Raw genomic sequence first — 15,637 nt, 5'->3', positions numbered from 1 at the left:
GTCCTAGTTTGCATGCTGAGCTTAGTATTTACTACAAGTTCAGAACTATGGAAGGTCTACAGATACAGGGTGAGCCCCATATACATAAAATGTTTTCTTACAGGTTAGTATCACAAAGGAAGCCAGTGTAGAAATATGGACTTTGTGATGTTTTCACAAGTCTGTTGGGCTGCATAAAACATTAGTAGGTTCAAGAAAATCAGTTGGTATATAAAATGAACGATTGCAAAATGCATTCTTTTGAGTCTACTGTAAATGTTTGAAAATAATCTGACCTAAACTGTTGTAATAGTGAATTTTTAATTAGATTGCTGCAATTTCTTAGTGCTCTCACTGTCTGTTGCGAATGCAGCACTCAAATATTCTGAGACACTGAAAAGGACTTGTTGACATGATTTAATTCATCTGCTTGAACAATTTGTTGCAACTGATGTGGCATGGACTCTGAGAGCTTCCTAAAGCATTCCTTGTCCACGGCAATCTCCTCACATGCATCCAACGTAATGCCCCACAAAGCATTGTGCAAAAGTGGGGGAGAGTGCAGCCAGTGTTTCTTTATGGTGTTTTCACTTTGTCCACATGTGTTTAATGGGGTTAGTCTGGAGCTTGAAGGACCCAACTGATGATTGTAATGGAGTCCTGCTCAGAAAATGAGCCCTGAACATGTGACTGCTCATGCGGATTGCCTTAACTGGATGGTACTTTAACTCAGAACCGTAATATTCTACAGAATGTCTAAATATTTCGTTTGATGCAAGACTTCTGTCCAATGAAGCACTTTAGCCCTGTTAGATGATACCTGCCCCCAGAGAGATATGCAGCTGCTAGGTGAACATACTGCTCCAGATAGGATTTATATATATATATGTCATATTGGACTCTCTCTAGCCTGATCTCTGGTGAACTGAAAGAAGCCTTGTCAGGGATCACATGATCTTAATTAACTCCATCTTTGAAAAAGTGCAGCAATTGACCTGTTCATCTTAAGACACTTTGTTGGCAGCCTTTTTTGTAAAGGAGTGTGGTTTCTCATAGTTAATGGACAGTGTATGGACATCCAGGAAAATTGGTTGCCTGTATAAGCTCTGCTGAGTTTGAGACAAGAGGTCGTGGTATATATTATACTAGCAAGATACCTGTGCTTCGCTACAGTATTATACTGAAATTTAGAATGTAATGCTTAACGTTATATATAATCTGCCGAAATTTGTGATCTGACTCGTTTTCTGAGAGATTGTGGCAAGGTTCCTCCCATTTTTCAATCTTTCTTTCCAGTGATAGATTTTGTACTTCCCGGGCTAGGTCCAGGTTTTCCACCTGGTCAGTTGGGTCCTTAAATCTTTGCCATCTTTTCCTATAAGCATTTTTAATATGGATCAAATCCTTGAGGAGATCCAGCGTGGTGTCTTCGGTGCCTTGGCGGTACTGAAGCTGCGGCTGGACTGCATTCGTAGTCATTACCCAGCCAGGACCAGTTTCCAGCGCAGTCCGCACATTTTGACGATGGTCCAGAATAATAATAATAATAATAATAATAATAATAATAATAATAATAATATTAGGGTGGGTGATATTAGTGAAATTTAGGTTTATTATTATTATTATTATTATTATTATTATTATTGAAAGATTAAGAAATATTGGTTATGATCAGAATCAAGTAGCCTACATTATGAAAAGTAAAATCAATTGGTCTAGATTCCTTTTTCACCCCACCGCCGTTAAGTGATTTACCCGCCCCCTCCCAGAAAAAGGAAGGCGTATTTCTTTATTTTTAAAGGAGATTCCAAATACCAAATTTCACGTCTGTAACATCTTCAGTTTTTGAGATCAGTATCCTAATTAAAAGAATTCAACCCCATTTTCAGTCACTTTTACCCCCTCTCCCCAAGTGGTTTTTTTGAAATAAATACTTTTCTTTATTTGTAATAGAGATTTTAAAAAGTACCATTTTTCACTTCTGTAACATGTTCAGTTTTCGAGATACTATAGAAGTGCTCATTTTAAAATTTCACCCCCTGTTTAGTTCCCCTTAAGTGGAGTTTCCAAAAACAAATCACCCATGTGATTCCAAATACTAATTTTTGTCTGACACTTTAAGTTTCTGAGATATACTGTAGATATAGTCTTTCTAAAAATTCACCCCAATTTGTTACTCCTGTTTAACCCCCATTAATCAGATTTTCCAAAAACAAAAAAGTAAATATTTCTTTATTTTTAAAGGAGATTCTAAATAACAATTTCTACATCTGTAAACTTCTCAAGTTTTGAGATAAACTGTAGATACTCATTTTATAAATTAACCCCCCTTTTCACCCCCTTACCGATGGAATATCCAAAAATCCTCCCTTAGCAAGCACCTATGTTCCAATATAAATATATCCTCAAAATTTCATTTCTTTATGTCCAGTAGTTTTGGCTTTGCGATGATGAGTCGGTCAGGACATGTTCTTTTATATATATATATACATAGATAGATATTTAATCACTGGATTGCATGCCAAATGCCAAACCTCTGCAATGTTTATGAGTGAGGGCATATGATGTTGGCAATTTGTCCATTGGAAGGGGGTGTAAAACCTTGAGCAGGTATCTTGGTGATATTTGGGAGTAGGCTATATGCTGCCAGTGGATTTTATCCTTTCTCTTTGTATCACATTTATTTTTATTTTATTAATTCCTCTGAGTATGTCGGGAAGGGCGTCTGGTTATAAAACACTTACCAAGATTAATTCTTGTTTCCGACCTGATCCTGTAGAGGAGCGGACAAGTGTTGGACGTATAATCTGTGACAGTTGTTCCAGAACAGAATTATTTTATTAAGAAACATCTGTATATTCATCTGATTTATATCTGAAGCCATCTCTTTCCAGTTTTGACTTGGTTAATTTATAACTTAGGTTCTTAAGTCTGCTGAAAGTAATTTTGAGTAATAAATTCATAAACTACCTTAAAACCCATGGTATAGTAGTATACAGTACTTGGAAAAAGAAACAACTCAATTTAGAATGACATGTTTTGTTCTTGAAAGATCAGATTCTATTTCCTTGTTCAGGTAGTTCATAAATGTTTCACTCAAAATTAGTTTTGGCAGATTGAAGAACCTAATGGTTATAAATAATTTCTGATTGTCAATTGTAGCTCTTAAAATAGAATAATGCAATATAAAATCATACTAAGAGATTTTGCTGTAAATTACGATTAATAATTTTTATAAGAGTGTATAATTTTTAGATTGTGAAAGGTTTGTGGCATACCAACAATCGAAGAAAGGGGCAACCAAACAACTGGCGGCTTAACACCGCAATCGAGGGCTGAGATTGCTAGCACAACCACAAGAGATCACGCCAACTACTGAGGGAAGGCCTCGATAATAACACAAACCAGGATAGGGAAGCGATGGAATCCGGGCAAAACTACAGTAGAGTCTCGCTCATCCGACCTTCGCTTATCCGACATTCCGTGTTATCCGACACTGTTAGACTTAATTTCAACTTTTGGTGGAGACTAAATTCAGGCACACCCGCTGTGGAGGGTGCGACCATGGGACAAGCACTGGTCTGAACGCTGGCGGTAGGACTGGGTATTTCTCAAGGACAGGTGCAGTGAGTCTTCAGTCGTAGTATTGGTTGGGTGCGGATGTTATAGTTTTCATATCCTCTGTGAGTACGGCGAGTAAATGGAAGAAAGTGACTGTTTCTATGGAACACAAATTGAGTGCATTAAAGAGACTGGACAAAGGGGAAATTCTTCAAAATGTGGCTTCAGATTATGGTGTTAGACGTGTTACAGTGGGAGACTGGAAAAAACAGAGGGAAGAAATTGAAAAGTTGTGCTCTACCAGAGCAGAGAAAAACAATGAAAAAATGTCAGTACGAAAAAGTGAAGCACTATTTCTTTGGTATCTCAACACCGGGAAAAGGGCCTGCCAATATCTGACACCATTCTGCAGGAAAAGGCTGTGTATTTCCAGAAGGAGTTTAATGAAGGGGACCCTAATTTTCCTGCCAGTGCTGGGTGGCGTGATCGATGGCAAAAACGGTACGGTATTAGGTAGCTTAATATCTGTGGAGAAAAGTTTCTTTTCTTAAGACATCTGTAATGTTTTCGTTTGATACTGCATGTACTGTACAATTGAATTGGTAATTCAATAAGTAGAGCACCGTAAAACATGTCATTATTTTAGCCTTCCTGTTTGTTTCAGTTCATTTTCAAAGTTATTCTGTATTATCCGACATTTTCGGTGATCCGACGTACTCCAGGTCCCGTTTACGTCGGATAATCGAGACTCTACTGTAATAGGTCAGTGACCAAAACAGAGGGTGGAAAGAGTTAAAGGATAGAGCAATTAAACTACAATAACACTGTCATACTTAATGACCAAAATTTAATACCATATTTAAGAAAAACGAGTAGAGTGGGTGGTCCAACATAAATATATAAATCAAATTGATATCAATTAAATTAAAAATTCGACAAGGCTCCTTTATAAAAAGAACTACCACGCAAAGCGTGATCACAATGCTAGGTCTAAAACCTCAACCAATTAATAAGGTGCAATAAGGTTTTCTAAAAGAAATTAACTTGAGTTGACATTTAAATTTGAACCTCGCAACAAAATTACTATTAGAGCTCGGTACCTTTTGTCTTTTTCAAAGATCTGAATTTACAATTTAGGTGCACCTTCCTGCGTATGCGAGCCCATTAAATTTACCCATTTACAATTTACCAATTTCTTAGGAAACTATTATAAGCCAACAGGCCCAACTACCATAAATAATTACATGATATGACATACCTCAGTGAACACAGAAGCGTTTGAAATGAAACAATCTATTCGCATCCCCAGACAGAATGATGTAACATTAAAGATAGATTAAATTTTAAATAAGGCAAGAGCCCACATCAAAATAAATAAATAAATGTTAACCAAGGAAAACAATCCTAAGGTAACACAAAAATATAAAAGAAACACTTTCCCATTACCCAGTTTGTCATACCAAATGCTTAAGATCAACACACAACAACCAGCATCTGAACATTCCATGCATTGTTACCACACTGACTCATACCACAATATTTTGTGCTAATCAGAACCATTATCAAGATAACAAGATGGAAGCATACCACAACAATGCAATTAAATGGAGGGCAGCTTCAGAAACAGTAGCCACCAATCAAAATAAAAGGAAGAAAAATGATGATAATAACTACAAATGAAAAGAAATCAAATTAATAAAAGGAAAATGATACAAACTTCAAACCAACACTCACTTCAGTATTCACTAGAGTGTAAAATTTACAAATGTTACATTAATTTAAATATTCAGATGTCTTTAGGAGGCTACCTATACATACAGACTACACAGTTTGTAAATCCTTATTCTTTTTGGTTTTTCTTTCCATGGGGAAGAATTTAAATTAATAACCTCAGATACACCAATTTAATTTATTACAGCTCCTGTTAAAAGAACAGATGGTTTGAAACCACATGCTGACAGTTACCAACAGCGATTCAGGTCTCGTAGAAGTACGTCTTTTCAATTGAAATTTTTACTTGCCCAAATATAACATAATTGGTTGGGCATGTTTAAATTTTGCTGAATCAAATAATTTCAACCACAAAAAACGCTTTATATACTGTCCCCTTCAAATTTGGCCAACAATGAACATTTTATTGTGTAGAGAAATATGAGGCTATCATTCCTTTATTATGGGTGATGTATTTTAAGTTCAGTTTTACAGTCGTGTTCACATGTATAGAACCGGTTTTTACCAGCAGGGGGAGAAGCATTGATTTTCCAATCAACCAGTCAGCTGTATCGTGACCTACTCGGAAACTTTCAAGGCCAAGCTATGTGCAGCGCATACAGATTATTCTGGAGAATGTAATTTCTAGTATTGCAGTAACCTATCAGGTGTAAGAACGACGTCCAATTACGAGACTATATTGCGACACACCCACCAGGTGGAAGGATTAAATACTTGTTTTACGAAGAAACAGGCTCTTACACTCTGATATTTGGACACTTTGAGATGCTGATACTACAATATTCTACTTATGATACTCTCAGACATAGTATTTGACGAGAAAAGCAGATTTTCGAAGGCTAAGTTACGTACTGTTCTTCAACAAATTCAACGTGGTTGTATGTGGAACACAGACTAAAATTTTGTGTTAGTTTCAGCTTTCACTTTACCAAGAGAGAAGAGGACCGCAACGTGTTCGTGAATTTTGCCAGAATGTTTAAGCTATCATCAGAAGGAGAGATCTACAATTCGACTGATCTGGACTTGGCTGTCATGATGAATTAAAATGTAGGCAACATCTAACCTGGGGAGATAACAACTGGAGCAGATGACCAGCAACATGTGAATGAGCAGTTCCAGAACATCGCCGTAGATCCACTTCCATCAGACATTTAAGTGCCAATTTCTGTTTTTCCTGTTCATCTTTGTAGAAATAATACTTATTCATTAGCAGTAGCATTTCTATTAGATTTGTAAATTTTGATATTTCCATTCTTCTTTCATATGGGTAAGGGCAGTGTTGTTACGTTGAGTGTATGAGTTATTGGATTCCATGAGAGTAGTTAGATTGTGTCTCTCTTCTAACATGACTCTAAATGTCCCAACCAACAGCTTAGTGTACTATTTAAAAATCATTGTCCTCGCCAAACGAAACCCCATGGCACTACAGCCCTAGAAGGGCCTTGGCCTACCAAGCGACAAATGCTCAGCCCGTGTGGTCAGCACGACAAATCTTCTCGGCAGTTCTTGGCTTTCTAGACCGGGGCCGCTATCTCAACGTCAGATAGCTCCTCAATTCTAATCGCATAGGTTGGGTGGACCTCGAACCAGCCCTCAGGTCCAGGTAAAAATCCCTGACCTGGCCGGGAATTGAACCCAGGGCTTCCGGGTGAGAGGCAGGCACGCTACCCCTACACCACGGAGCCAGCCGTTGTCCTCACCGATAAATAATCATTATTTTTGAGACGATTTTCAAATGTTGAACTTGTGTTGGATAGATTTACGGCATATTTAATATGTTGAATTTCAGTGTAAAATTCCATCTCACCTGTTTCGTTGGATGTCATGCGAGTTAGTATCATCTGATCTATTGTCGAACTCAGATTTATGTGGAAATAATATCCAGCAATAATAATGATAATACTGATGATGATGATGATAATAATAATAATAATAATAATAATAATAATAATAATAATAAAATTTATAGCTCGGGTTAAACTAAAGATTAAGGGGCACAAGTTTAAATATTACTTGTTCTTATTGTGAAATGTTATGTGCTCAATTAAGTGGAATAGGAGTCTGGAATACAATGGAATCCTGAGGGATCAATTATTGAATTTATTTGGGAAGTATGTGTTTGGTGAACCATGACTTCTGCAAATGTTAGAGCATGTGTTAAATGAAGTCCGTAAGATTTAAAGTAATAATTTTAATCGTAGCTGCCTATGTGGATCAGTGGTAGTGTCTGCCTCCGGATCCGAAGATAGCGGGTTCAAACCCGGCAGAGGTAGTAAGATTTTTGAAGGGCGAAAAAAAGTCCATTCGAAACTCCATGTCGTACGATGTCAGCATGTAAAAGATCTCTGGTGACACATTTGGTGTTTACCCGACAAAATTAATTAAATCTCAGCCACAGACTCCCAACAGTTTCGGTTTACTCGGTCTCCCATCTAGTGGGCCTAGAGTAAAACGGAACGTTGAAATTGACAAGCAGACAGCCAGATGGCGTCAAATTGAAATGTCAGCACACGGTAGCTGAGGCCTTACTATTATTATTATAATTATAATTGTGACTCATGAACCAAAGGTTCAAGGTGTAAATGTTTGACCTGTATTATGTGCGTGTTTGTAGTCGACAATTCTAAATATTAAACCGCTGATTTCTTTGTGACCAACATTGTGAGAACTTTATCTCTGAATAAGTGATTGCCCATATTTTACCCCATTTCTGTGAGGGGCGCGAGCTGATATTTGACCGATACTGTCATCTCAAGGTTCCATGAGCAGATGATAATCAAAATTTAATATTCAAATTCTACAATCTGCTTGTAATATATGTAAATAATTTGTGTGTCATTTGTGTGAATGTGGAGTGAGTGTTGTAGTGATTTACATTGTTCTGTGATTTATTGAAATATGGTTCTGAACAGGCCCCATGTTCACCATGTTGGGCCCAGGTTATTGTCAATGTTGTCTAAGATTTATGTGGCTCTAAACCTTTAGTGAATTTTATTTTAAATTTATCTTGAGGCAACACTGAGGTACCAGACAAATGAAAGTCTACTATTTCCCAAGTGAGGGCAAAGATTCCCATATTTGTACAGTTTGTAAATTTCATTTTTTTTAAGGCATCAAATGAAGAGAATTAACTAGAATCACGTGTTATTCAGTGAAATAATGAGAGTTCGTGGAAATAATTATGAGAACGTAATTTAATGATAAGTCTGGAATAGACATACTTTAATTAAAATTTCTATTATAAAAATTTTTGAACCATGGTTCAATGAAACTCTCCATAGATTGTGATAATAATGTAAATGAGACTTATCCACGAGGACGACGACTTATACATTTTCTGATAGATTATTGGGAAGTCAATGATGCCATAATAAATAAATTTCTTGAGAGAAGGTGAAGTTTTCATGTGAGCATAGATGTTATCACGAAATATAGGATAGCCTAGGATGGTGTAAGATCATTTATGAGCCATGATAGATCATTGATATTTAATTTTCTTATAACTGGTAAATAATTTCACCATTATTAAGAGGAGATTCTCCCAACATAAATTTAATTTCTTTATTAAAGCCAGATGTAGGCTAATAACAATTTGTTATACTTTTCAGTTAAAATTCAGCTTCAAAAGGGTTGGAGAACGATGGTGTTAAGTCTCAGGCAACTTGCAGAGAAGAGTTTTGAGTTAAAATCCATCAAGATTTGATTGTTAAATTTTGTTAAAAATTGTGTTTTCAGTGCTAGTGTTCAAATAAACGTCAAACCTGTTGTTTTAAATGCTTTTTTGTGATTGTTGCTAGTCTTTGCATCTTTCCTGCCTTTTAAAAGCAAGTAAAGCCAGACAGTGAACTGTCCACGCATGGGACTTTTGCTTAAAGGGGGCAATACCTTAACATGGTTGGAAGGCGAATGGTATCTTCAGGCGAAAGACAGAAATATTACATGCCGAGCCAACATTGGATTCGCACACCAGCAAACTTCAACGAAGTGACACACTACAATCTCTGAGATAGTTTATGTTATACAAGGTTGGACTTACCAAGGTGATGAGGCTGTTTCACAAGGTAAATACTTCAGATTACAACTGTGATAGTATATTTCCATCCAGCATGCTCTGGTGGTGAATAGAAGGGGTCACATAATACTTAATTTCTAAAAAACTTACACACAGTCAAAGTTTTTATACCACCCACTGCTAAAGTTAATTCTTGACCGAAATTGCACATTAGGGTGGTTTGAAATCCCTCGCAGCCCCCTTACAGGCTGAAGTACCAGGAGCCTACACCAGACATCTTGCCGGTAGCTAAGCCGACGCACAACCAACACAGTTCCAGCGGCTTATACCAGAGTGCACTGCAAAAACAGTTGACAATCAGTTGGCAAGCCAACCAATACAAAGTTCACAACAACAAAGTTCCAATGGTGATAAAACAGTCTGCCGTTATTTCACAATTTACTCCAATCAGGTCTTGAAATGTATAACAATTAACTACGTATTGCTGTGTTGCATTGCAGTACATGGTGCAAAGTGAAATGATAGTTTCCATTCTTTTTTAAATTCCACATAGTCCCAAAAAAATTATACTGCCACAGGTTGTTGATATCTGATGTATATTAACTAATATATGAATATATCAAGTTCCATGTATAACATGTATTAGAATAAAGTACATATGGCCTGAAAATTGGTTTTAGAAGTTTCAGATAAGTCAGAAACTGTTATAAAATAAGACATAAATATCAAACTAGTTTTGTAGGACATTAACATTAATTTGATTTTCCTTTGTTTCAGCCTTGGTTGAGAACTGCTGGTATGAGAAGGTACAATTCTCTTGTACCTCTTGTACGGAAAGCTTGTGACATCAAGGGTACAATGATTCTGAAGATCAATATGCTGGCAAAGTGTTGAAAGTGTACTGAGGAACAGACATTCTTGTGGTCCAGATACAGTAGAGGGAATACTCTTTAGATCACAAGAGCTGTTCCATGTTGCAGACACATGGTCAGGGAAGTTTGTAAGGATACTGACATGAGTGGTGAAGCAAGAAAACCTGGTGGACTGTTTTATAAAGGTCATTGTTTTCCATAGTGTTCCTGCTTCTGAAATGCAAATTATTTGTAGTTTGCATGTGCATATTTTACTTATAATGAACAATACAAGCTGATAAACTGATGTACAAATGTATGACAATTTCTTTAATAAACAGATTTGTATAAAATGTTCTGTTTATCTTGTTTATCACAGTTATATTCCCTCCTTGTTTAAAAATACCTATCTAACATGTTTGTCATATATCCTTTTCCCAAGCTGCTATCAGAGAGAACTCACAAAAATATATTTATACTCACTAGCTGTCCAAATTTTTGTATCAAAAAATTGGGACTTAGTTTTTTCTTTCAATTTTTAGGTGTATAGATTTCTCTAGATTTATTCAGATTAAAAAAACAAAACACGAGATCCAGAATTGGGAATGGAAAAAATAGAATTATAAAGCAAAAAAATTAAAAAAATATTCTTTATTTCAAGCAAAGGATACACTTTTTTTTCAAATTTACTAAAAATTCTGCAAATTTGGTACAAAAAATGCCTAAAAAATATCCCCCTAAGTCCAACACCTCATTTCAAGTGTCCAGCCCCAGCGTTGAAACTTCTATGAATCACAGAGTGTCCTGTTCAAAAAAAGAAAAATAAGAGAAAGATTAAACTAGTGGGGACATAAAAAAAAATTTAAAAAAAAAAATTATAAATGCATTAATCTAGCAACTATCCAACAATCAGCATATTCTGTACATCACTTTCCCTACGAGAACTGCTCAGTACTGAAAAAATACATTTATCTCGGACACAAATTCAGCAATACATTTCATACTCCTTTCCAAGAACATGACCTTGTTCATTTGCTGTGCAAGGAAATTAAAACATGAGGACGACTCATCTGAATCCTTCAGATATAACTGCACCAAACCTGTTAACTTATGTTTGGAATGGCAGAACACTACCATCTAACACCGCAAGCTATTACTTTCAAGTAGTGATGGGCAGTCTGAGACGAGGTCTCGAGACTAACGCAGGCACTATTTCTCGCGAGAAATTTCGAGAGATCTCAAGAGCGTTGTCCCCGCATTGTGCAGCGATCAGCGTGTCGTAGGCCTACAGGTAGTCAGAGCTGAATGTTGTTTGTGTCGAATATGCGAATAGCCAACCACGGGCCTTCATTTCCACCCAGGTCTATTTTGACGCAGTATAACATAATTATAAAGGATATGCATTCTGGCACTGTATGCACTGGTAGGTACACGAATGAGTGGTTTAAGTACAGAACCTGACGGCTACTGTAGGTACATGTATCTGGATAAGTAGAAGCGTGCATTATGCGAACTTGTGACGAGGCAAGATGCGCCTTGCTGCATATGCAACCACCATTACGTTTGAGTGGAATGTGTAATCTAAAATGCTTCTTAGCTCCAATTATTTCGACAGGTAGGTGTACATCGTTATCAGACCCCACATTCAATAACATATGACCACTGCTTGTGTTTACCGATATTTTGGTGACGAAGGAAGTAATTCCTTACAATGTTATAGAGTATTCGCGTCATAATTAGGTACTTCAATATATGACGGTGCAATGTGAAATTGTGCCTAGTCGTACGCGACAACTTGAAAGACGATGTCTGAAACGCAACGTAGGGTAAGTCGAGGATGTCGGTTATTTTGAAGAGGTCGCATAGCACAGCCCACTGTGTTGCTTATTCAAAAAAAGTAAAATACATTGGCAGAAATACTCTGGGATGATCAGACACATAAAAACACATAAATGAAGATGAATAGTCACAGAACACCTCCGGCCCAGTCTGAATCACAAGAAGCTACCCTCCCTACAACGATTGTGAGGCATCCAGGTAGGTTTACATCCTAATAACAGTTACTAACAAATGAAACGGGTTATTCAGCTACAAAGTCCACCTGACATAACTCGTGAACAGTTTAAGATACTGGCATGCTGTCTTCACTTTCGTTAATGGTATTAAGGAGCTTACAGTTCAACATGCAGTGCTTTTGACAAAATTTATCGTCGCACACGTTTCCAAATGAGAACTGCTGATGATAACTATCAAGCTTACACTCGTAGTTACTGGGACGTCGCACAGCTCGCAGCACATGAGAATCGGTATCGAGAGCGTTGTCTATCACCCCTGCTGAAAGAATTGGAGCAAAGTCGGGCATTTTAGATTACAGGTTCCACCCGTGTGTAATGGGGGTTGCATATGTAGCAAAGCACATCTTCCCCGTTTCAGGTTCGAATAATGCACACCTTTAGTATCCAAGTAGGTTTTCATCCTATCTGCAGTAATTCACAAATTATGCATGGTTATTGAGCTAAGAACAGTTTAAGATACTGACATTCTGTTTCCACTTTAGTTAATGGTATTAAGGGGTTCATAGTTGAACATGCAGCACTTCTCCAGTCTTTTGACAAAATGTATTGGCTCACACATTTTCATATGAGAACGTTATTTCACGCAATAACTGCCAATGATATACTATCAAGTTTAGAGTCGTAGTTTCTGGTACGTCACACAGCTTGCACTACAGGAGTATGGGTCTCGAGATTCTCGCGAGAGTCTCGAGATCTGCGATGTCAGTTTCGAGAGTCTCGAGCGAGAGAATTGCCCATCACTACTTTCAACTCTTTTACAGCCCTTATTAGATAATTTTAACTGCTATTTTCTCTTATGAAATACCCCAGTTTCTGGAAGTTCACCTACTAAGTTTGAGTTGTTTTATTTCATGACATGCAAAAAACATTTAAGCACTCTTTGGTGCTATATAAATGCATGAGAATTTATACCTTATGCAGATGCTTTATCAACTAAAATATTAGCTGCTGTCCTCTGATGCCCAGGTTCGATTCCCAGTACTGCCAGATATTTAAGAATGGCAGGAGGGCTGGTATGTGGTTGAACTATTACATGCAGCTCTCATCCATTTGGGGTGTACCTCAAAAGAGCTGCACCACCTCCGAGTGAGACCCAAGTTTACTTACTGCAATACAACGTACTGACATCCCTTATTAACTGTTGTCTAAATAAAAAACCTAACTCCAATATTTTTAACACTCAGAGAATAATTTGGAAAAAGCAAGCTTAGTTCTTTACGGAATCCAAACCACAGAAGTAAGAAAATCTTATATTCATTAGCTAGGATTTAATCTGCAGCTGCCTTGGTAACAAGCCAGTGAGCCACTTGTCACATCTTCAATAAATCAGAGATTTCTGCCCTCAAATTGTCCGCCACCTTCTTGATCTTTAAAATCGTTTTAGGAATCTATGTAACAAAATGACCCAGCCTCTGCCACTACCTTACAAAGATCAAGCCCAGTAATTTGACATCTCTTCTAGCAGAAAATTGCCCATACCTTGCAAACTGGTTAACATCAATATAGACAAGAAGTTATATTTTAAGAATGATTGTTAACCCATCCACAATACCAGTTAGGTATTACCCACATTTAGAGAAGTCTACAATGCTCATCTGGGGCATCGACCTATGAAGATCTTTTGCCACTACTTGCACCATATGTGAAGAACCTGCATGTATTATGTAAATTGCAGAAGTGTAAAGTGTTGAATGTGAGGAAAGTAACATTAAGGGTGACAAACACCCAGGCCAGGGATATTAATCATTTACAATTAAAAACCCATGACCCAGCCAGGAATCGAACCCGACACCGCCGGGTGACAGGCGGACACGTTTCCCCTACACCGTGGGGCCGGACTAAAATTTAGTGGCAGAGCCGGGAATCAAACCCAGGCCTCCGGGTGTGGCAGTTAATCACACTAACCGCTACACCACAGAGGCAGGCAATTTTCAGTTAGTGCAAATGAAATGAACAAGGCCATGACAGGGACCGAAAGATAACGTATTACACGGCTATCTATTAGTGACTCATCATTGAGTAATGAAATTATTTTGAGACATAACGACTTCAATGGAGTTCTCATCACTTGATGATAAGCAAATGCTTGTATGATGCAAGGTGCATACTCCCCATTCAGTAAAATAAATTGTACCTTATATTATGTACAAATTCACACTAACAATTTTGTACATTGACAATTAGTGAAACAAACATATAACTTAAAAATGTTATGTTGTGCTTGATTTACTCGAGATGAACAAAAACCTCTTATAATATTAACTAAAAACTTGAAAAATCTTTCTCTATCTTTTAAAGATCGGGTATTTTCGACAGAAACACAAAATTGAGCCCATATTAAAAACAGAACATATTGTGGGGAAAAAAGCATTCTTCAACGTGTCTGTAAATCACCCCATGAATGAATTCATGGATTGCAAGGTACAATAATGTGTTCTTGAAAGATAGCAAAGTCCCTGCCAAGAGCAACTTGCCGTGATCCATATTTCATTGGCAAGCAATTACTCTGAAAATCTGTACAAATGCTAGTTAATGGGGGAATGAATGGACTTGCTCAAAGAACTTTCAAGAGATTTGGAACTCCATTGTAGTTAGGGGTTTAATAACATTAAATAGCTTAGATAATATAGTGTAATGTACAGAATACACTGCTATCATAATGATTATACTTTTGGTGTTGTCCATACAAAGTGTTGTTTGACTATATCTCCATTACATTCAGCCAGTTTTACTTGTACACAGGAAAGCAATAATCAGCTTCACACAGAATGTGGATAGGAACTAACCTGGATCTCATTAAGTTTTTTATCAACAAATCAACAGTTACCAACAGTTTTTTATGTTTCCTAATTATTAATTATTTTCTTCTACAGTGAATCAACTTCCCGCTATGGCACCCTGACTGACACTGCAGGTGCAATGCCATGCATATCTCTTCACATTCCAGTCAGTAAGCATTAAATATTAATAGCCTTCCTGTTGTGTCAGTACAAGAAACACTGATGCATCATAATGTAACAGAATGGGAACTACTAAGTGTATAAATATTCATCAAAGTAAGGAAGCTAAGAAGAAATTATTTTTTACTTCTTTCTCCACTAGCAAGGATATGTAATAAACTGTGTTTATCCTAAGTTTATGTTTCTAACCTCTTCCTAGCTTCCTGTTTCCTGATGAATGGCTGTGTGTGTGAATTATGGGTGCAGCACTTAACTTCATCAAAGAAGACAGATGCTACAAGAGACATGGCCAACTTTCTCATATCAATCAAGCACATTGCATAATTTAACACAGACTAATATACACTGTAATTATATTAAGTTTGGACTAGTGGTTTCAACTGCAGTAAGAAGAATGCTAAGCATAAGAAAAATAATATTTTTTTGACATTTTCAACAGTGCAACTATACACCTCAATTTTAATATTA

The 15,637-nt window shown here is 37.0% G+C and overlaps 1 protein-coding gene across 1 annotated transcript in view; it reads right to left on the bottom strand.

The window, feature by feature from the left end:
• LOC136872205 (paramyosin) overlaps positions 1-9,828 on the bottom strand; it is a 294,381-nt gene extending 284,553 nt beyond the window's left edge. The window contains exon 1 of the mRNA XM_067146038.2: positions 9,434-9,828. The gene's annotated coding sequence lies outside the window, so the exon portion shown is untranslated. The remainder of the gene's footprint in view (positions 1-9,433) is intronic.
• Between the last annotated feature and the right edge of the window lie 5,809 nt (positions 9,829-15,637).

Source organism: Anabrus simplex, chromosome 4 (genome assembly GCF_040414725.1).
Source record: "Anabrus simplex isolate iqAnaSimp1 chromosome 4, ASM4041472v1, whole genome shotgun sequence".
In the NCBI taxonomy this organism is placed as follows: Eukaryota; Metazoa; Arthropoda; class Insecta; order Orthoptera; family Tettigoniidae; genus Anabrus; species Anabrus simplex.
This window is presented reverse-complemented; position numbering and strand designations above follow the sequence as displayed.